Source organism: Pseudochaenichthys georgianus, chromosome 12, assembly GCF_902827115.2.
Source record: "Pseudochaenichthys georgianus chromosome 12, fPseGeo1.2, whole genome shotgun sequence".
Taxonomy (NCBI): domain Eukaryota; kingdom Metazoa; phylum Chordata; class Actinopteri; order Perciformes; family Channichthyidae; genus Pseudochaenichthys; species Pseudochaenichthys georgianus.
The window spans coordinates 24,451,129-24,463,679 of NC_047514.1; positions in this window are offsets into that span (position 1 = coordinate 24,451,129).

Consider the following 12,551-nt stretch of genomic DNA (forward strand, 5'->3'; position numbering starts at 1 on the left):
CCGAAATGGATGAACAAACTTTGCAGCCCAGTTTCCCAGCTTTGCAGTGTTTCCACGGGTATGTCTCTTGTTTCCTCCACTACATCTCCTCCTCATTTTACACACATTTGTATCATACAGATGCAGGATTGTTAGCCTGTTATCTAACCGACATGTCCGCACGCAGTCCAGCCCAAACTCTAATAAGCATTCATTCACAAACTAAATCAGGAGACCTTTAACGTTTTACGTCCGATTCGCTCCTTTTTTCCTCGCTGTACACAGCTCCAGTTTGGGCATTGGCCTGTCATCAGATTGTATTTGTTGTTGCTGCTGTAGCGGAAGTTTAGTACAATTGTGTTTGATTATATACTCCAAATCTCCACCCTCCATAATTGCACTTGCTTCAGTTGCTTGCTACTTTCTAACGGCGGTGAGAGTGGTGCTGTGACGCTATCTATCTTCTATCGATTAGATTTATGATTCGAAAATTATAAAAGTAGGGTAGACATGTGGATATTATCCGACTGAACAAAACGTGCATTTATCTAACAGGTTCGTTTTCCACTGACCTTATTTCGAGCTATTTTCCAAAATCCTATGGAGAAATCCCATTGCCTTTTTGTCGAGGGAAAACGAGCGCAGCTTACTTCCGGGTTTTAGGACGCGTCACTGCAACACTAAGTTGATGCGATTTGATTGGATTGACACGCTCAGGGGATGAATGGAGGTGTGTGCAGTGCTGTCCACACGAGGCGTTATTACGGCGCTCATGGGTTTATTAAGGCCGTGTGTACGAGGCGTATCTTGGACAGAGGAATGCCGGAGGATGAATGGAGGTGTGCACACGCTGCGTCTCACTCCGACTCTCATCATGAGGCGCGCGTACACGCTCAGGGGATGAATGGAGGTGTGTGCAGTGCTGTCCACACGAGGCGTTATAACGGCGCTCATGGGTTTAATATGACCGTGTGTAGGAGGCGTATCTCGGACAGAGGAATGCCGCGAGCTCTGCAGGTTATTAACCGAGGTTAAAACCGGCAGGCTTCTGCAGCGAGCCCTGCTGTCTACTTAATCAACAGATTAGTGACAGCCGGCTTAATTAGCGAGCTCTGCAGTGCAGGCTTCTGCAGCCCCTGGCGCTGTGGTGCTGCGGGCACTCAGCCTGGAATACTGCTCATTCCCCCGTTCTGGCTTCTCTGTGAAGCTGTAATGGTCGTCATGGTGACGAGCCATGCCATTGCCCTCGCCGCCGGGAGACCCTGTCTCTGGGGTGGCGGGGGAGCGGAGACATGGGACGGAACCCCTGCAGCCGCCGAAGGGCGAGTCTGACGCCGAGGCGGTTGCTGTGGGTGTCTCTCCGCTTGCGGCCTCCTGTGGCCGGCGTGGCGTGACGTTGGTGCCGCTGTGGGCGCTCAGCGGGCTGGAGCCAGCTGTACATGCTGGCGAATGCCGTCCGCCTGTTCCGCGGCCGTCTTCATGCACTCCACCATAGCGAGCATCCAGTAGCACTTTTCTGGCCGTCTCCATAACAGACGCCTGCTTCAGCCAGAGGTGGCGCTGAATCTGTGTCACCCACGCGGAAATCCTCGCCTGGGAGACAGCGACGGACGTGCACAGAATGAGCGCCGTGCTGGCCGCCTTGCTGATTTCCTCTGCCTTGGTGGTGGACCGCTCTACCAGTGTCACCACCGAGTTGGAGAGCAGCGCGATGTTATACGCCGCCGCGCTGTGGTGACGGAGAGGGGGAAAGCATGTTCGGCCGCCAAGCTGGCACCCTGCTCCGACTCTGTCTCTGTCTCCCAGGGGGAGAGGAGGGAGGGGAGAACCGAACGGTGAACCGTGGAGGGAGGCGGGGCAGGAGTTGTCGGACTCCTGCCCGACACTCTGCCCCAGGGACACGAGGTCCCGTCCGCAGGCTCGTAAGCCTGGACGGGCCAATCGTCCTCCTCGTCCGCAGCAGCAAGAGCGTCCGCTCCGCTTCCTGTCGCCCGAGGGGAGACGGGCGCAGTGTGTGCATGCTACTTGCTGGTTTAGAGCCGCGTACGCGTGCTCTGACCCCAGGCAGGATTTGCATACTGCTTTTATCTGTGCTGGTCATAACTCATTATGAACCCAGAGCCACATGAGGGACAATCTCTCACACAATTGTTACTCATGTTTACTCTGCAATTGAAGTGTCTCTTGTGCTTCAGTAACGGTGTGCTGAAGAAAAGAGGGAGCAGATTCCTATTTATCCCGGAAGGAAGCCCGAGGGTGGGGCCCACCTTGCGGGTGGGCGTGGACTACAAGTGTTTCAGTGCTGCGCGGGTGCGCAGGGGATTACCCAATAGCGATAGCCTTAGAGGGCGAAGCCATATACGAAATAGAACGTGACTGACTCAACACTTTTGATGGTACACAACATATACTTTATGATGGTAGATGGAAGAAAAAATATTACAGTTCTCTATCTCAAGGTTTTTTGGTAGGTTTTTCGGGGTGACAGGAAAAGTATTTTTTTGGGAAGATGTAAGAATTAGGTTTTGGTAATGTTATTGACATGCAATACATATTAGAGATGTCACCAAGGCCTCGGACAAGAGAGAATGGAATTACTGGAATATTTTCAATGTTTAAACTGAGGTTGCTTGCTGTATTTACAGTCGAGACATGCAGAATAAGAGAGATTTGACAGAATTGACAACAGAATAATCCCTGTTTTTATTGAGTTACAGGAAGTTGTCCGGCATGGTTTTTATATATATATATATATATATTAGGGCTGTCAGTCGATTAAAATATTTAATCGCGATTAATCGCATGATTGTCCATAGTTAATCGCGATTAATCGCAAATTAATCGCACATTTTTTATCTGTTCTAAATGTACCTTAGAGGAATATTTTTCAAGTTTGTAATACTCTCATCAACATATGAGTGGACAAATATGCTTTATGCTAATGTTTATTATCATTTGAACAATGACAAATATTCTCATGAATATTAAACACAACAACCTCTGAACATTACAAATATTCGCCTCAATTCAACCTGGAACCTCTCTCATACAATACAAATGGTGTGTGTGTGTGTGTGTGTGTGTGTGTGTGTGGTGTGTGTGTGTGTGTGTGTGTGTGTGTGTGTGTGTGTGTGTGTGTGTGTGTGTGTGTGGTGTGTGTGTGTGTGTGTGTGTGTGTGTGTGTGTGTGTGTGTGTGTGTGTGTGTGTGTGTGTGTGTGTGTGTGTGTGTGTGTGTGTGTGTGTGTGTGTGTGTGTGTGTGTGTGTGATCGTTGGAGCTGTGTGCAACTCAAGGCATATGCTCGAACGGGAGCTGCCTGGACGCTGCAATCATGTTGCTGCAATCATGAGTGTGCTGACTTCTCGTACAATGTCCCGCTGTCTGGCTTCCTGCATAAAGTCAAGTGCTCGGTGCAGTTGTGTGGATAGAGCGCTCCTCTGTTTTCATTTAAACAGCTCCTTATATCCGTTAGCGCAGCTAGCTAGCACCCGATGCTAACAACAACAATAGCCGCGTTCACACTGCGGTACGGTAATGCACGTAAGGTCTCTCTCTCGCTCGCTCGGGCCACACACACGCACGCATGCACGCACGCACGCGCACGCACGCACACACACACACACACACCCTCCCGGTCCTCCCGATGGCCAGTCGGTGAGCGTGGAAGTGTGGTCTGCCACAAGCGGGCGGCAGGAGCGGGGCTGTCAGCATCAGCTTGTAGATGGTATTTTAAACTCGATGCGCTCTGAAACTACGGGGCGGCCGAGGAAAAAAAATACACATGCGTTAATCGCGTTAAAATAATTAGTGGCGTTAATTTTTGCGTGTGCTTATGCACCCAACAGCAGTTCAGAGTATACGGCCTTCTTGGAGACCCTGGAAAGAGTCCTGTATGGGGCTCCTGAAGGGGACTCTTTAATCTTGCTGGGAGACTTCAACGCACATGTGGGCAATGATGGAGACACTTGGAGGGGCGTGATTCGGAGGAACGGCCCCCCTGATCTGAACCGGAGTGGTGGTTTGTTACTGGACTTCTGTGCTAGTCATGGATTGGCCATAACAAACACCATGTTCGAACATAAGGATGCTCATAAGTGTACGTGGTACCAGAGCACCCTAGGCAGAAGGTCCATGATCGATTTCGTTATCGTATCATCGGACCTGAGGCCGTATGTTTTGGACACTCGGGTAAAGAGAGGGGCAGAGTTGTCAACTGATCACCATCTGGTGGTGAGTTGGGTCGAGTGGCGGGGGAAGCCTCTGGATAGACCTGGTAAGCCCAAACGTGTAGTTCGGGTGAACTGGGAACGTCTGGAGGAGGCCCAAGTTCAGGAGGCCTTCAACTCGCACCTCCGGCGGAGCTTTTCGGGCATTCCTGTGGAGGTTAGGGACATTGAACCAGAGTGGTCGGTGTTCAAAGCCTCTATTGCCGAAGCCGCGGCGGGGAGCTGTGGTCTCAAGGTCCTAGGTGCCTCAAGGGGCGGTAACCCTCGAACCTCCTGGTGGACACCGGTGGTCAGGGAAGCCGTTTGACTGAAGAAGGAGGCCTTCAGGGATTTGTTATCCCGGGGGACTCCCGAGGCAGTTGCAAGGTACCGACAGGCCCGAAGGGCAGCAGCCTCATCCGTGGCCGAGGCAAAGCAGCGGGTGTGGGAGAAGTTCGGAGAAGACATGGAGAAGGACTTTCGGGCGGCACCAAAGTTGTTCTGGAAAACTGTCCGACACCTCAGGAGGGGGAAGCAGGGAACCATCCAAGCTGTGTACAGTAAGGATGGGACGTTGTTGACCTCAACTGATGGAGTGTTAGGGCGTTGGAAGGAACACTTTGAGGAACTCCTGAACCCGACAACTCCGCCCTCTATGTTAGAGGCAGAGCTGGAGTATGACGGGGGATCAACACCAATCTCCCGGGGGGAGGTCACTGAGGTCGTCAAACCACTCCACAGTGGCAAAGCTGAAGGCTTTGAAATGCTGAAGGCTCTGGGTGTTGAGGGACTGTCATGGTTGACACGTCTCATCAACGTTGCGTGGAAGTCGGAAACAGTACCGAAGGAGTGGCAGACCGGGGTGGTGGTTCCCCTTTTTAAAAAGGGGGATCAGAGGGTGTGTGCCAATTACAGAGGCATCACACTACTCAGCCTCCCCGGGAAAGTTTACTCCAAGGTACTCGAAAGGAGGGTCAGGCCGATTGTCGAACCTCAGATTGAGGAGGAACAATGCGGATTCCGTCCTGGTCGTGGAACGACGGATCAGCTTTTTACTCTCGCAAGGATCCTGGAGGGGGCCTGGGAGTACGCTTATCCGGTCTACATGTGTTTTGTAGACTTGGAGAAGGCGTATGACCGAGTTCCCAGGGAGTTACTGTGGGAGGTGCTGCGGGAGTATGGGGTGAGGGGGTCTCTACTCAGGGCCATCCAATCTCTGTACTCCCAAAGCGAGAGCTGTGTCCGGGTTCTCGGCAGTAAGTCGGACCCATTTCCGGTGAGGGTTGGCCTCCGCCAGGGCTGCGCTTTGTCACCAATCCTGTTTGTAATATACATGGATCGGATTTCGAGGCGTAGTCGTGGGGGAGGGGGTCTGCAGTTCGGTGGACTAAGGATTGCACCACTGCTTTTTGCAGATGATGTGGTTCTGATGGCTTCATCGGTCTGCGACCTTCAGCACTCACTGGATCGGTTCGCAACCGAGTGTGAAGCGGCTGGGATGAGGATCAGCACCTCCAAATCTGAGGCCATGGTTCTCAGCAGGAAACCAATGGACTGTCCACTCCAAGTAGGGAATGAGTCCTTACCCCAAGTGAAGGAGTTCAAGTATCTCGGGGTCTTGTTCTCGAGTGAGGGAACAATGGAGCGTGAGATGGGCCGGAGAATCGGAGCAGCGGGAGCGGTACTGCAGTCGCTTTACCGCACCGTTGTGACGAAAAGGGAGCTGAGCCAGAAGGCAAAGCTCTCTGTCTACCGGGCCATTTTCGTTCCTACCCTCACCTATGGTCATGAAGGATGGGTCATGACCGAAAGAACGAGATCGCGGATACAAGCGTCCGAGATGGGTTTTCTCCGCCGGGTGGCTGGTGTCTCCCTTAGGGATAAGGTGAGAAGTTCGGTCATCAGGGAGGGACTCGGAGTTGAGCCGCTCCTCCTTCGCGTTGAAAGGAGCCAGTTGAGGTGGTTCGGGCACCTAGTTAGGATGCCACCTGGGCGCCTCCCTAGGGAGGTGTTCCAGGCACGTCCAGCTGGGAAGAGACCAAGGGGTAGACCTAGGACCAGGTGGAGGGATTATATCTCTTCGCTGGCCTGGGAGCTCCTTGGGATCCCCCAGTCAGAGCTGGTTGATGTCGCCAGGGACAATAAAGTTTGGGGCTCTCTGCTGGAACTGCTACCCCCGCGACCCGACCACGGATAAGCGGGAGAAGATGGATGGATGGATGGATGGATGTGAGTGAGGTTTGATGTTAACCTGATATGCCTCAAACTTTGTTCTGTGGGGTCGAGTAGAAGTAGTCTGTTTTCTCAGCACCCCTCACATTTTAATCTGACTGACTGTTCCACCCACATGCAAAAAACATTATTTTTGGATACATATTGACTGCCATAGGGTCCAAAGAACTTCATTCAAAACAAGGATAGAATCTGCTACTAAACAAGTTTTTTTTTTAATTGCTTGTTATCATACAGGTCTACAACAAGTCAGTAGAGTTTGTTGTGAAAGCTTAACAGCTGTTATCTGTGCAGTTAGTGTGTGCATGTTTGTGAATGTAAGGGTCTGGGGACACAGAGACCTTCATCCTCATCGCCAATAGTTAAAGCAACAACCTTGGATTCGGATCAGCTCCGTCTGGATGCAGACGGTGGGAACAGCCCAGAAAACCCACCAAAACAACTCGCACACATGTCTGCAAACACACAACATGCCATAGGGACATTGTGCACAGACGCACACATGAACATTGCAAACACAACACTCTCTCTGATGAAAGTGATTTTTTTCTCTTAAAAGATCAGCCTAGGATTTTCACCAAGCTGTCAAACAGTCACGTACGGCTGAGTGAACACACACACACACACACACACACACACACACACACACACACACACACACACACACACACACACACACACACACACACACACACACACACACACACACACACACACACACACACACACACACACACACACACACACACACGCACGCACACGCACACGCGCGCACACACACACACACACACAGGCAAATATTGCATGTTTGTATGTATTTTGGGAGTGACTTAACGCTGGCTAACTAAAACCATGTTTCCATCGTCTGCAACCAGTCAGCGTTTGATCTGTCTCCAAGCCTCCAGCTGGCTTTGAGGATGGAGGGCTCCCTCTTCTTGGCCAACCTGTAAAGCCACATGCTCAGTAATTAACATGAATCACCTACATCATATCACCTAAGATGTGGGGAAATGCAAAATAAACCATTTGAAACTCGGACTGGCACCAATGTGAGCATCAGTATTTGATTTTGTATCAGTCCTGCAAGCAAAACATCAACTATGTTAACTGTGACCTGCATAAAAACCCTTTAAATATCACATAAACTTGTTGTTACTGTAGCTGTGGCATTTTGCATTGTCCCCATGTACCGTGTCATTATAGTCGGATCAGGATTCCATTTTGTATAATGTGTTTACTTGAGATCGATTGTGAGGCGAGGTTTAATATGCGGTCCCTAGAGTAGGGAGTGCAGTAACGCCACTGGCAGGGAATAAAAATACAGATTATTTTTGGGAGGGGACGGGGGATACACAGAGATCAGAAGAAGAGTAAAAACTAACGAAACCCAGAAATGGAGAGGGGGTGAATACAGACGTGTATTTTTAAACACAATGATCCCTTTTCTTTATATGCAACATCTTGATTTCCTTTCCTTCTGCCTCAGATGTAATTGTGTTTTTGAAACGTTTAAAATGCAATAACTCTTAAGTTGTACTAATCAATATTTTTATCTTAGCAATGGGGGAAAAATGAAAGTAAAATGATCACTCTATTCTGCAGTTCACATCACAACAGAGCTGTCTGCAATGAAGGAGCAGAGAGTGCATGGGTAATTGATTACAGTTTTCATGCAACAGTCTCAACACTGATCATAAATCTGTGGCACATGCAACTCAATATATTGAATCCACTTAATCTTCTGTTTGTCATCACTGTCGTTGAAAACATTCAAAGTCGATTGACAGCTTCAGGATTTATGAACACACAAAGACTGAAGCTAAGTGGATCACTGCTGCTATCAGCCATGACCCTGACCACACGCGCACCCACACGCGCACACACACACACACACACACACACACACACACACACACACACACACACACACACACACACACACACACACACACACACACACACACACACACACACACACACACACACACACACACACACACACACACACACACACACACACACACACACAGCTGTAATTGTTTATTGATCCCTCCCAGATCATCGTCTAAATAAGACAGCTCCTTATGTAAAGGGTGCACATATAGACGAGAACATTCCCTCGCTGTGTGACTGTGAGCAAACACATCATTTTCTCAGCAGCAACTAATCACATTTCATATTTAATCACACGGTAAACTGCTTTGATTAGAAAATAGGCTGTTTTGACACCGTGTGAGCAAGAGAGGGAGGTATAGAAAGCGAGATCTACAGACGTAAGAGGAATGTATTCCCCATAATGCAATTTCCTGCCTAATTTCTCTCTCTCTCCGATGTCCTGTGTGAGCTTTGGCCAAGAACTGTAACAAGCCTCACGATGTTCACGCTGCCGACTCCTCACTGTGGTATTTATATCCACCCAGAGAAGACTTCCTTTGCGGCCTGGAAATGAAACATGCATCAGCCTGGGTTATTTCTCTTCTGAAGCGAGTTCATTAAACACCGGAAAAGCACTGGAACAAATGACGCTGATTCTCCCTACCATCCTCTTTGTTTGTGCGTTGTTAAGGTCAATTAGTAAATGAGTATTCGACCATTAGTCTCCTGTAAATTGAAAATAATGGTTCATTTGCCCCAACAAATTAACCAATTTCTGCTATTGCGTCAACCTCTATTTACATAGTGTGACTCCTTTGCTTTCCATTGTGTTATTTTTGCTTTTCTTGTGTAATTAACTGCAGTACTACTACTATGTATTGATTTAACACTAATAATAATTTTTCTTTTAAGTACTATCTTTGAACAAATGATGAAACCTGGTCTACCTGCATGTGCCATCCGACCTCTGCAGCTCATCCAGAATGCAGCTGCTCGCCTGGTCTTCAACCTTCCTAAATTCTCCCACACCACGCCGCTCCTCCGCTCCCTCCACTGGCTTCCGGTAACTGCTAGAATCCACTTCAAGACACTGGTACTTGCGTACCATGCTGCGAATGGATCTGGCCCTTCCTACATCCAGGACATGGTTAAACTGTACACCCCAGCACGTGCACTCCGCTCTGCATCAGCCAAACAGCTCGCTGCACCCGCACTGCGAGGGGGACCCAAGTTCCCATCAGCAAAAACACGTGGGTTTGCTATCCTGGCTCCAAAATGGTGGAATGAGCTCCCCATTGACATCAGGACGGCAGATAGCTTACACACCTTCCGGCGCAGACTGAAAACTCATCCTTTCGACTCCACTTTGAGCGATAGAATTACTAACAGAGCACTTATATACTAATAAAGGACTGGCTTATCTAAAGCCAGTTGAGTAGCACTTGAAATGCTTGGCTCTATGAAACCTGATGTACTTATATGATTCTGTTTTCTTCAAGGTTGTGTCTTCCTGGTCGAATGCACTTATTGTAAGTCGCTTTGGATAAAAGCGTCAGCTAAATGCAATGTAATGTAATGAAACACAATCTTTATTGAGCATCTTGCCTGCTGTTAAAAGCCCTTACAATTGCAGTATTAGTAACAGGCGTCTGTGGAAACGGTGATCTTAAAATGTTACCTTAAAGTTGCCATATTATTCTCATTTTCAGTTTGATATTTGGAATTGTTGCCTTTACTGGGACATGTCTCCACGCTTTAATGTTCAAAAAGCTCTTTATTGTTCTCATACTGCCTGTGCTGCAGCACTTATTTTCACCCTCTGTCTGAAACCAGAGCCCAGTCTGCTCTGATTGGTTAGCTGGCCAGCTCTATTGTGATTGGAGATGTCCCGCACAATGTTTTGGATCGCTAGCCAATAGAAGTGCGAGTGTTACATAGTGATGTCAGTATTTAATGAAACTCCCTCTGGAGGGAACATCGGGATTTTAACCTTTGCAGACCATCGACATGCAGAAAAACCTAAACAACACACCAAAGAAAAAGAAAACCCGTTTTCTTTTGTTGATCTTTTCCACTGTTGAGGCATATCAAGTTTCCTATGTTTATCTCAGTGAAACTCAGTGCTATATCACGCCACAAAGGGCTTTATACTTCGGTATTTAACTTTTGTAATGTTTGCAAGTGATTTGCAGCAGATACAGTAGCTTACACACCTTCCGGCGCAGACTGAAAACTCATCTCTTTCGACTCCACTTCGAGTGATAGAACTATTAACAAAGCACTTATATACTAATAAAGGACTGGCTTATCTAAAGCCAGTTGAGTAGCACTTGAAATGCTTGGCTCTATGAAGCCTGATGTACTTATATGATTCTGTTTTCTTCAAGTTTGTATCTTGTTGGTCGAACGCACTTATTGTAAGTCGCTTTGGATAAAAGCGTCAGCTAAATGCAATGTAATGTAATGTAATTTGCTTTGATGCATTCCTCTGACATCACCCCTGTGTTTTACATCCCTCCCATCATACCTCGTTTTTTTCCTGCTCTCTTTTCCACTTCGACACCCTCCGTAAACATCCAGACGATCCACATGCAGCAGTGAGCCCTGATTGAAGGCGTAAAACCACACGAGCAACAGTTCATGCATATCGGAGCAACAAAGACAGATGTGAAATACAGCCCTTCAAAATGAACTTATAAATCAGCCTTTGCATTGGAACTATATTTGTGACGTATTGCCCCTGTCATTTAAGTATCTTGTTCTTGTCATAGATTTTTGTATTTCATCTCTATGTTTACTCGTTGCATTTGTGTCTTTGCTTGTTAGTTACGTAAATATGTTTATGTATTTTGCAGATGGAAGTCTTCCCAACACAGATTGTTTTCCTCTCACGGCAAAACCAACCCAATAAACCAACCATAAATATATTCATGCTGCAACAACATCATTTAGGTTCCTATTGACAGGTATCTTTCCGCACTCCATCGCCAGAAGCATGATTTGGAAAGGTTATTATAGCTGTTCTCTGATCAATGCAGAGTGCCGTGGGCAATGCTATGATCTAGCTGTATCTCTGTACTCCCCCCACCCCCTACCACTGATCTGGCATTCGCCTACCCAGAGTGCAAAGGACTGCATGTTGGGCAGGTCAAGAGGTTAATAAGGGGCTGTTGTCCATAAATCTACACTGGATTTCAAAGTCAAGAGAGCTGTTATATGGTATAAGCAAGGGACTTGATCAACATAAATCCTGGGCTCAGGAGATGTGTGTGATTGTACTTTCCTTTATTCGTGTTGGTAAAAATAAATAAAAGCTGATCCGACAAAACCAGTTCACAGCAAAGATCTCAGTAGGCTGTAAATCCTACTGTATTACATTCTGATTTGTTGCTGCAGAACTACAGCACATGATAAATGCATTGCTAGCAGGAGGGAATCAAAAATGAAACATGTGAAACTTCAGTCCCGAATGAATGAATATCCTCATTTTCAGAAAAGCAGACCTTGTGCATCAGCTATTTTCCTGTTCCTTCCTAAAAGCCATATTCTCTTGGCATGTAGGTGTGCACAAATTACTCATTCAATATATCAAGTTTGAGCTCTGCACTGGCACATCCACACCACGCTGTCAGTTCACAGTGCTGTGGAAGCTAATGTGTGTTGATATTTAAATATGGTCCGTTGAGAACTGATGATGTATCGGTCTACAACAGCTGCATTTGTTTATTCTAATTACATACATTTCCAATCTGAAATACCTGCTTGTTTGTGCAGGTGATTTATGAGTTGGCTTGAATTACTTATTGAAATAGAGTGATTTTTTTGGCATGTTTGAAAACGGCAAAACTCCACTGAAGTCAAGCAAGAGCCTTATAAATAAACTTGATGCAATATGGTAGCTACGATGAGGGGAGTGTGAGAGCCGGGCTTTTCATTTATATTACCTGTCCAAAAACACAATCCCTGTTATAAATCTGATGACTTTCCATTTATTTTAGACTGACAGAATGAACAGTGTCTCTTCTACAAAAAGAGCCAAATAACCATTTCTGCAGAGCTGGCTCCTATGCAGAAATCTTTAGTAATGTGTTTACAATAGCCGTGGCGAGAAAGTGCAAAGTCACAATCTGAACAGTTATTACCAGCTGTCAATTACAATACTTGAAAGTCAAACTGAGCTTTATTGAACTCTGGAAAATCTATAATAGCAAACCACAATCACACACTCACAAATGAAATATTAAAGGAGTAAAAGGAAAC